Source organism: Gymnodraco acuticeps, unplaced genomic scaffold (genome assembly GCF_902827175.1).
Source record: "Gymnodraco acuticeps unplaced genomic scaffold, fGymAcu1.1, whole genome shotgun sequence".
NCBI lineage: Eukaryota > Metazoa > Chordata > Actinopteri > Perciformes > Bathydraconidae > Gymnodraco > Gymnodraco acuticeps.
The window spans coordinates 25587-33561 of NW_022990693.1; positions in this window are offsets into that span (position 1 = coordinate 25587).

Sequence of the window (7975 nt, forward strand, 5' to 3'; positions counted from 1 at the left end):
CGACAGCTTAAGTTATTATTGACTTGTTGTCCAATGAAACCATGTTTCTGACACTGAACAATTGTGAAATGGTCCTTTGAGAAACTGTTCTTATCTATTAAGCCAGATATACTATTTAACGAATATATTGGATCAGATGAAAAAACTTTTCACAAAGCTGTTTTTCTGAAAACTCATGAAAAGTGTACTTTTGTAAATATTCTCTCCCAGCACAGTGCATAACAAAAGAATGATCTTGTAGAATATGATGCATAGCTGTAGCAAAAACAACATACACATCTACAGCAGAAAGTCAGCTGCACAATGCATAATGCCCAAAAAGCTTTTCATATTGATTCTTCTTCATATTAAAGTGCATTTGCTGATATTTAGGCCTTCGTATATTTGAACCCTGTTTGCGTGACCTCCACTTGCAGTGGGGCATTTTTACAGTGAGGTATCTGAATACTTCTTCAACCACTGCCCTTTTCTGCACCCTGTCACTGTTCAAAGGTATGGAATGGGATGCACCAATAGGTAAACCAGGATAAATCAACCATAAGTATTTCAACTATAGTTTCACTCACTGTTCTACAAATGTATGGATCAGATATATATTTTTTCATGCTTCAATTCAGGTTCAACTTTGTGTTGATGGCCAGTTTATCCCAAAACAACAAGACATCAGCACAACTCCAAAATGAATCAATACTAAAATAGGCAGACAAAGTTAGTTAGGTTTGACTCACGCAACACACTGCTTTTATTCTGAAGACACAGGCTCAACTTCCTGTATCTTTCCAGTTATGTTCACGGAATTTGACGCATTTGAGGAGCTTACCTGATCCCAGATTTCCCACAATACACTGAGGCACCAGGGCTGGCCCGGGCTGGCCCGGGCTGGCCGTGATGTCCTGTCAGGGAGGACATCTATCTGTCGGAGAGACGAACTGCCTGCAGGAGGGGCACACACATGAATATCAGTTTGTCAAAGACAGATTATCAGAGGTTTTCTCGAGTGTTGATAAATAATAAATAACTTATTTGATTTGAACAGTCCTATCACTGTGATTACATGGAAATGTCACCATCATATTAGGTTGTACATGTGGCCTACATGTTTATCAATCAATCATCATTTTAAAATACAGATGTGCTCAGTTTAAAAACATATAACTGAATATTATATATTATCTAAACATATTTTCTGATGCACTTTGTTCCTTTATATTATAGTGATGCACCCATGTCACAGATTAGCTGGTCTGTTCAACCAGATTAGCTGGGTGCTCCATGTGTGACCGAGAGGTCACAGGGTGGGGGCAGCAATAATCTTATTCATTTCACATTAGCCGGCCAGTGGACGGACCAGGATTTAGGAAACAATCAATTCAAGTTACATTTAGAATTCATTACAGCAGCATTTCGTGGGAGTCAGTGGGCCGTGCCCGTGGCCCAGCACAGCAGCCTAAGTACAGAGTACAGATCAGTAGGATCTGAAGAACAAACACCGTGAGTGTTTGAGTGTATGGGGGTCACAGTGTCGAGATAAATTCTGTTACTTGAGAGCTGATCATGACACAATGGTTCCCTCGGCACAAAGATGTAAAAGTAAATGTAAAAACTGCACCTGGACATCAGTCGGTTGTTGGCTGTGTGAATTCTGCTTCACAGATCCAAACTTACACCCCACTGTTGGACCAATTATAATATACAGCTCACCAGAGCCCTTATCTCTCTAGGGCTCTGCAGCTCACTATACAAAATACTCCTGGAAACCATCAAGACGGTATTTGTCCTTTGCTTGAGTAAAATCATTTTACAATAATAATAATAATAATTTATTAACTATTACTATTAATTATTATTATATATATTATTATTTATTAATTATTATTATTTATTTATGCTACTTATCCTTTCCATTACATTTTGGCGATAAATATTCTCCTTTTTTATTGCACTACAATTGTCTCACAGCTGGAGTTGTCATTCAGAATACAATTGTATAAAAACATATTAAAATAATATGTATTTTATTTGTATATGTTTAAAAACCCAGAAAAATATAAAGTAGTTAAAGCTCCACCGCTACAATATAATGATCCACGTATTTAATAATATGACAGGGGGCCATTCTGCTGCAGATACATACATTTCATACTTTAGTACATTAAGCTGGACATTTGCAAGACTTTCATGTGTAGTGGGGTGTTTCTTTTAGGATGGCATCACGATATCCCTTCATTCAATAATACAAATGTTTCCCCCAATACTTGGTTTGGTTGGCAGATATTCAATATTAGGAGAATGTGGTCAGTGTTAGAACAACAAAATAACTAGAACAAAATATCCCTGTGACTTTTACACAAGAGATTTGAGAGGTAGGCCCCTGGCCCAGAAACCCCTGGCCTGCGCCTTTTACGCACAATCAGCTGTTCATCCTTGCTTTGACTCCTTTTCTTTTGAGTTTCTATAGATGGCGCTCTTTCCTTTATCCATTCAATCATAGGGCTTGTTTGCTGTTCATGCTAATGACCATCAGATTATACCTACACTAAACCTTCCATACCTTCAAAAGCATATTCACAAAGACTCTTCTAAATTATCTACTAAATACTAAACACTAATTCACAGAGAGAGATACAGCCCAAACAGGAACTATTAAGAGTGTGTGTGTGTGTGTGTGTGTGTTTGTGTGTGTGTGTGTGTGTGTGTGTGTGTGTGTGTGTGTGTGTGTGTGTGTGTGTGTGTGTGTGTGTGTGTGTGTGTGTGTGTGTGTGTGTGTGACAGTTATATGAGCGGGTTGATGGACGGCTCAGCTGTCAGGTAGCAGAGGAGCTCCAGCAACTGACTGTGGGAGAGCAGGCCAGCCATATAAGGTCAACGGTCCCCGGGGAAACTCCTTTCTATACCTCCCTCCAATACCTGCTGCTCACCACATATTCACGGGTAAATAGATCGGGGTCAGAGGACCAACTTCTCTCTGCAACTTCTGACAAACTGCAGGGAAGAGATTTCTAGATACTAAAACAACCTTTTTTTGGTCTGAAGGTCTCGATTGTCAATGACAAACCGTACACATTGTATTTCCTATCAGCACCTACAGGAAACAAATGTTCAGTCTTGCAAAAAAATGAATGATGGGTGTTATTCAAACTGTAAACTGTTTCATACATTTGTCATAACACACTGGAAGATTGCTGGATGAAACCAACTGCTCGATAGAAAGAAAGACACTCTTAGTCAATGCATCCTAATGACATGCAGCTGGGGCAGTGGATGGTGCTAGGGAAGAGACAAGAGGGAAAGGGAGTTTTCTACACATTCACTTTGAAGTTCCTCAGTCAACAGTGCTCAACCAACCATGTGAGATAAAAACATATGCATCAGTATATTAAAACACAAGTATTCATCGTATGTGATAGAAAATGAGGAGATTCGTTATAAGCTGTCTGCTATGATTAGCTTCTGTATACCTGTGCCAAAGGGGGACGGTTCTGACTGCTTACCACCGCTGCTGTTGGGCTCCAGTGTTGTGGTTGATGCAGGAAGAAGGGTAAGGGGCTGGCAGCAGGGGTTACTAGGTCCTACAGGAACACACACAACCCCAGGATAACATTAGAGTCAGCACTACAACTAGGAATCATGTATTTGATGAGGGGAAAGGGTGATGCCTAAATATTCCAAAACAAACATACTTTTAAGGGTTAGATATGATTCAAAACTGTATTACTGTCATCTACATGAACAATGATTTATGAAGAATGAAAGATCAAGTGATAAGGGAAATGCCTTGGGTGTTTTATTTAACTAATGGATTATCTGTTCTGTACAGTTGACACTACTGAGATAATATACGTTTAGAAGTCTGTCTACGCTGAAGGCTGGAGGGAAACCAAGCTGCTTTAAAGTGTTATCTCCTGAATGAAAAGCTAAGCCTTGTTAAATTAGTTCAGCCTTCTAAATCTCTTCATAAACCTCGCTGACCTTTATAATAACTGCTAAGTCTTTGTTCTTAGGTGCAGTATTATTGAATCAATAACTCTAGACAAGTCTTCAATGTACACTAATGTTTGATTCCCTTTTTTTTCATTTTATTTTCTTCAATAATAAATGTATACAGTTATAACAATGCTTTTTCCAACGGATATTGTCTTCCACACACACACACACACACACACACACACACACACACACACACACACACACACACACACACACACACACACACACACACACACACACACAATATCAGATTCTAAACAGCAGGGTTGCAGAAGGATGATTACAACTTGGAATTTGTTTATTTAATTCAGATGTATTTCCTTTATCCATTCAGTCATAGGGCTAGTTTGTTGTTCATGCTAATGGCCATCAGATTATACCAAAAATAAACCTTCCATACCTTCAAACACATTTTCATGGTCCGAGGAACAGGGTACGCCACGTGTGTGTGTGTGTGTGTGTGTGTGTGTGTGTGTGTGTGTGTGTGTGTGTGTGTGTGTGTGTGTGTGTGTGTGTGTGTGTGTGTGTGTGTGTGTGTGTGTGTGTCATAGATATGTTGAAGAGCAAATATATATACTACACATGTAGACAAGATGTGCATTACTCAAATAGGACACAGGTGTGCATTGGGCACATAACGGCATATGCACGTAACCACACGTGATCGCAAATGCACACACACACACACACACACACACACACACACACACACACACACACACACACACACACACACACACACACACACACACACACACACACACACACACACAGAGAGGAGAGCTGCAGGTTTAAAATGTCACACCTTCCCCCATTGATGTAAAATTAGAAGCTAAAGACCACCTTGGCCAGGGGCGTAAAGTAGCTGGTTAAAATATGTGTATGTGGGGGCTCCAGCCCCTTGGCCCTCCTTGCTCATTTTCACCTACATTAAGACTCATCTACACATCACTTGTATTTTGCACAGAGGGTGACAAAATCTGTCAACGTACTCAAAACAGCTTCTGAGGTAGTTTCAGTTAGGGGTCTCCAGGAGCACATTTATTCATGATGACCTATGATTCGAGTCAATGGTTCCCAATCGTTTTAGTCTGTTGTACCCCCCCCCCCCCCCCCCACCCTGTCATAACGTTTGTCCCACCTAAACGTTTATATCGTTGGTTCCCACCGCTTGCATTGTTTTCAGCTTGTTCAGCAGTTTTCAGTGTGTGTGTGTGTGTGTGTGTGTGTGTGTGTGTGTGGGTGTGTGTGTGTGTGTGTGTGTGTGTGTGTGTGTGTGTGTGTGTGTGTGTGTTGACTGACAGATGTCTGGCCTCTCCTTATCCATTCTGCTGCTTTATTGAAGAAATATAGGTTCCTTCAGTGTGATCACATAAAGGTGGATGAACAGATGAATGGACGGAGGAAAGGAGGGGGGGCAGGCAGCTGAGTCCATGCAATTCAATCGGTTGAACTGGTATCTGAGATGGGAGGACCTGGTGAGGAGGCACTAAAGATAGAATCCACACTCCCCCCCTGTCAACACCCCCCCCCCCCCCCCCCCCACTCCAGAAGTTACCCATGTAGCTCATGTTTCAGCACTGCTGTCACCTTCACAACATTCACACACAAATCACTGCAACACATTTGTTGGTCAGTGCAGATGGCTGACAGTCCATAGTGGGATTCACTCAATGATTCACGCATTTTAGCATCCACACTCAAAGCTCTGAACCCTTTGATGATCTGCCATGTTTCTCATATGACTGGTTCTAACTACTAATACATCTATGTTTTGTGCCCATTGTCCATTGCTTAAGATAACATTTTACTTATCGTATAGACGCTGAATGAATTGACATCAGTTGAGGCAATGTAAACAGCTTCCCCTGGGGGCAATACTTACTTTTACTACATAACACATTTGCTAAATGCTGATTCCTATAGTAAAACACACAATAATGAAACATTTGAATCTCCTTTTATTTATTCACTGTTGTTTTCAACCAAACACAATGTATTACATTTTGTTGGTTGAAACAACATCCTGCTTTTTATTTAGCCCCACTCATTCCAACACATCTCACCGTGTGTAAGACTTAACATGCACACGTTAACAGAGTCGTCTTACATGCCTGGGTCTATTTGTGGTGCTTTTCACACAGTAGACATGGTTTATTTTCCTGGTCTGGCTCAGGACGTTACGTTTGAATGACTCAAGTCCAGTTCAAATCATAGGAATCCAGAGAAGGCTGCCTCCTGAGATAAGTGATTCTTCTATGAGGTGAGGAAGTGATGTCTTGATATGTGGTGTAAAGACGTCATCAGCATCAATTTAAAGAACCTGTGTCAAGGGGACTTGATAAACACCAACAAAAAACACACTACAACATATTCATAAAAAAGACCACACATACATCCACACCCAGTGTTTTGAACTCCCTTTCCTTTCAAAACAGGAAGTAATGTACATAGAAACATTATACAGCCGTCAGTGACCAAGTCTTCCTGTTGTTCCTGGCAACACCCATGTGTGAATGTGTGAATGCATGTAGCCTTCAACTGCTCCCTGAAGGCTTTGCTGCGAAAAAGAATCTGCCACCAGACTGCAGGCCAGCTCTCAGAAGCTCAGTAAAATAGTGTGGAAATATATATGAACATTTGATCTGGAATCAGGTTGCAGAACTACAAACCTGCACTTAACCACTGATGAACAACTTGGAAAATGGGATGCTAAAAGCTAGCAGCAGTTTTAGATAAAGGTGATCTTGAATGCTACAATACTAATTGAATACAAGGTTGTTGCAATGGATTTTTGAATGTAATTTTGAAAGCACTAGCATCATGAGAGTATGAAACCGTTCGACTATTTTCACACTGCTTGTGCGATTCAGATGGAAACATTATAAAAGATTCACAGTGTTCCCAGTTGCATAACTGTCCTTGTTGCCTGTTTCCCGGGGCAGCTGCAGGGTTCTGGGGGGTGGGTGGGGGGTGTATGGGTGTGGGGATTGCTGAAGGATACAATGACAGTCTAAACTGGGATACTGGATCTGTGCCGCGGTGGCAAACTACGACAGAACTAACTGGTCTGAATGAGCAAAAGACACACACAGCACATATCACAGTCAGCATGACCTTTGAGGTTTATGGGGGGGGGGGGGGGGGTTGGTCAAAGATATAGTTGGGGAGCAGCGTTGTTGAAAATATGAAAATACACTCATTTAGGATGCTGCAGGTCTTTGATGGTAGTTCACAGCGTCGGCTCTGGTGTCACACACAACATGTATCAATATTTTAAAGATGAAGCTTATACCTGCATACATCATGATGCATCTTTGGTGTTTGTAAGTGATAAATAATCACAAGGGTATGTGCTGTGGTTGCGTCACGTCACACTCCCCCTGCAGTCAGCATGTCGTTGTGTCCCTGAGACACTTCACCCCAAATTGCTCCTGTGGGGAATGTCCACAGTACTGAATGTACGTAAGTCGCTTTGGATAAATGTAATAGTAATAATAAAAGTGTCCAACTCGTACAGGAGCAGACTTGTGGTTTTGATTGTGTTTAGAATGGGTGAGTAACATGGCCTGACATTGAAAACAATTTGGAATGTCATGTATGTGTGTGTGCAGGTCACAGCTGACACTGTGGCCTGGGTGTAGAAACTTGGAGTGGCCATTTGCTATACATTCAATGACTTATGCCATGTTGCACATTATCCCGATTATTGCACTGCCACATATTGACTTTAAAGAAATCGTATTGCTTCTGCTAAGATTTTTTTTTTTGGTTTTACGTTGTACCAAAGGCTGATCCAGGTTTTCTACACCGTCCAAGTCTGTTTAAATGGTCTTTTCCATGAACCAGTCTTTGAACACTGCCAGAGCCAGTGTCGAACCGTCAGGGCCTTCAAGGTATTCAGAGAATACCCTGGAACACTCAGATAAAACAAACAAAAATCGATTTAATTATATAAATAAAATGTATATAAAATGAATAAATGAGA